This window comes from Echinops telfairi, unplaced genomic scaffold (genome assembly GCF_000313985.2).
Source record: "Echinops telfairi isolate 266 unplaced genomic scaffold, ASM31398v2 ScPeMD7_6;HRSCAF=24_1, whole genome shotgun sequence".
Lineage (NCBI taxonomy): Eukaryota > Metazoa > Chordata > Mammalia > Afrosoricida > Tenrecidae > Echinops > Echinops telfairi.
This window is the reverse complement of record NW_022103903.1, coordinates 2,228,180-2,231,588: the sequence shown is the minus strand read 5'-3', so window position 1 is coordinate 2,231,588 and position 3,409 is coordinate 2,228,180. Positions and strand designations below refer to the sequence as shown.

Sequence of the window (3,409 nt, the reverse complement as noted above, 5' to 3'; positions counted from 1 at the left end):
GCTTTACACAATTGATGTATGTATGGATTGTAATAAGAGTTGTATGAGCCCTTAATAAAATGATTAATATATATATATATATATATACCTAGAGTCCTATTGTTTCCTTGTCACCCATTAGACTATGTGTGTACTGCTCTATTTTTCTGTCTGATCTTAAGTAGATAATATTATCTTCAGGAAAATAAAGAGAATACAATAAGGTGAAAGGAAATGATCCTTTTTTAGCTTTATATATTTAATTCTGTGAATTTCCTACAATGTACAAGTTTTTAAAAATGGATGATATACGTTTTTGGCAACATTACATGAAGAACTTCCAGGAATTGCTTTCAGTAGGTTATGCTAAAAACTAATTTTGCGACCTATAATCAATTTTGGTACTAGAATGACCATAAAGCATGTGAAAAGGTGCATCGGCAATATATCAAGTGCACCTCCAGCCTTAAAAGAAAAGAGTGTAAAGTCCTTTCATTAAGAAATCTATTTTGGGTGTTTTCTTCATGTGCTTCCCATTAGAATAAATTGGGATGTTTTCACATGTATAAAGTCACTTACAGTGACAGTTTTGTAAACACAGAGGACAAAAAAACACTGCAGCAACATTCAATGCAAAAGAACTTTAAGGTATTTGTGGAAAGGGTGCACACAGATTTGATAGCTAAAGAACAAAAACAAAACAATACATTAGAAAAACAAAAGTGGGAAATGTGACAGTTAAACAGTCCACCACGATCTATGAGAGAAAAAAAACAAGCCCAAAGAAGATCAGTTATTAGCTCAGATCAAAATCCATTGCTCTAAAAGGTTGAGTGGCATTAAAGGTAACCACATGTTTTTTTTTTCCACAACCATACTCACAGTTACTCAAGAAACGATCATTTATTTCTTTATAACACTTTTAAAATCGAAACCAGGTGACGCCAAGTCAATTCAGTCATCTGATGAAAGCTTGCCTTATGCAAATGTGTGGTTTCAGTGTCCTCAGGCTAACCCAATTTCTTTGCTTGAGGAAGAATAGCAATTTCTATCACCCAATAAAACAAGTAACATTTGGCTGTATGTCATGATCTTATATAAAGCTGTTTTAAATCTGTCCCTGATATGTTTAACCTCTAGATAATTAAGACCTTCTCAACAAGAAGCTATTCTCACCAGCCATTGTGATTTCTCCAGACCTTGATTGAAATGTGAAGCTCCTGTGCTTGATTGACAATCAGAAGTTGTGGCTGAGCAACAATGCAAGCTTATGTGATGTGATTGCTCCTGGTACTGTCATTGATTGCAATTGTTCTCAGTTGGGCATTTAATTCTGCGTGGCATTCAGGGACATCTACTAGGTCAACTCATTTATCTGTGGTTATTGTAACACAGCGTCTGTTAAGAAACCATGTATTTGCTTGTGTTTCATCAGCCAAGTCTTAATGAAACTTGCCAGACCTTTGAATGGAAGAAGTTCCCTAAAGTTAGAAAGCAGTAAAGAAAAGAGTCCAGGACTAATGGGAAAGAACTTTTCTTCTCTGAAACAGTCTGCATCCTCAGTGAGTTGTGCTGTCTGAAATTAAGTTTAGATGCCACTCTTGTTAACTCATTTGCATATGCACTATCAAAATACAAAGTTCTAACTAGTAAAATTCCACCACTTGTCAGCGTTTATAGTGCAGTGGTTTCCATGTTGTTATGATGCTGGAAGGTATGTCACTTGCGTTTTATTTTTTTAACATAATTGTTTATTGACCGAACATTTGGTATATTAAATACACAACCAATTGTAAATTTACACATGTCAATTCAAATTGGAAGTGTTTTCTCTCTCTCTCACACACACACACACACACACACACACACACAAACTGGCATGCCACAATTGTCTTAAGTTGCAAACATAGTCACCTTATCAATGAACTGTTGCAAGTATTTCACCCAAAGTTGAAAAAAATTGTTTATCTTGACCATGAAAACCTGTAATAAATTTAAATTAATTATATAAAACTCATTATTTGTAGTTTCCCCCATTGTAAAGAGTTATTTAAAATTGTAAAGAATATTAATAATATCATTTACATTGAAAAAAATATTATACAAATAACATAGATATCACTTACAAAATAATCCCGGACCACTCCGCACACCACAACCAGATGCTCCTGTAATTTTAAACCCATCATCAAAAACCAAGAGTATCGCAAATCATTTTATATAAAAAAATGCACATGTGCCCAAATGAAAAACCCAGGAAAAATAAAACCACAAACCCAAGAATGGACACTGATGTTCAGGACCTGAATTAAACAGTGGCCCCAAATGTCACTGACCATAATCGTGGCTCTATAGCATTGGAATGGAATTCAAGAGACTTTAATCTTTTGGCATGAGAAGTCAAGATCTTTCCTTTATGGGATCCTACATTTTCTAGGTCCCAAGAATGAAGGACTGGACATGCAAGCACAGGAAAAAGAAACAAAAAAGGGAAAATTTCACCCACACTTGCAGAGATCCTCTTGATCAGAGACTTCTTCCGAGGTTTGGTAGAAGCCAAAATGTGGTTACCAGCCGCGTGTGTCAACAATTTGAGTTCTAAGGTTCAAGGGGAAAAAATTAAGGGCATGGGGAGTGTAGGGACAGGGGAAAATATGTGTTTGGACAAGTCATATTTTAAAGGAAAATTAAGGTACAGACTATCTCTAAAAGTGCCCCGTCATGGTGACGTGATGGACTGCAAATCGGAGAGCTCAGTCATTCAGCTAGGAAGCAACTGTCACGATTCAGAAGACTGTTTCTTCATGTGCTCCACAAAAGCCACCGTAACTGTCCTGAACCTCAGGATGCAGGATCCTGGGTGCAGTCATTTCTCAGTCTTGGTCACAGGTTCCCCACAAAACAGAAGAAGACCTAAGGAGGACACCGCACCCACATTTCACTTCTAGTGCTTGAGTTAAGGGCTTGGATAATGGAGGCAGAATTCAAATAAGAAACAATGCCAACCAAATGCCAGCTTCCTAAAAAGTTGCTGCCCCCACCTAGTATCTATAAACCACGAAGGAACATGAACTTTGTCATGGGCAGTGCAGAAAAACCATAGACACTAACAACATTAATGCGACCAGGGGTTTTGGTCAACAGTGAGTTATGAGTTTAGGATCATCATAAATTAAAAAGGCTCTTTCTAAACATACCTCTGGACTTCGAAAAATCTCTTTAGGTAGTAGATGTGTGCCAATGTCATGGCCACCAGAAGGAGTGCTTCAAAGAAGGACCACGGGACCACTCTGCTCTTTGCGCTGTCATTGATTGCTCTGTGTGTGTGCACTCTGTCAGACCTCCATGTATTCTGTGTGTGTGCACCCTATCAGACCTCCATGTATTCTGTGTGTGTGCACTCTATCAGACCTCCATGTATTCTGTGTGT

At 37.3% G+C, this 3,409-nt stretch overlaps 1 pseudogene; it reads right to left on the bottom strand.

Moving 5' to 3' along the window:
* Nucleotides 1-3,166: 3,166 nt before the first annotated feature.
* Nucleotides 3,167-3,409, bottom strand: part of LOC101639650 — a 19,832-nt pseudogene continuing 19,589 nt past the window's right edge.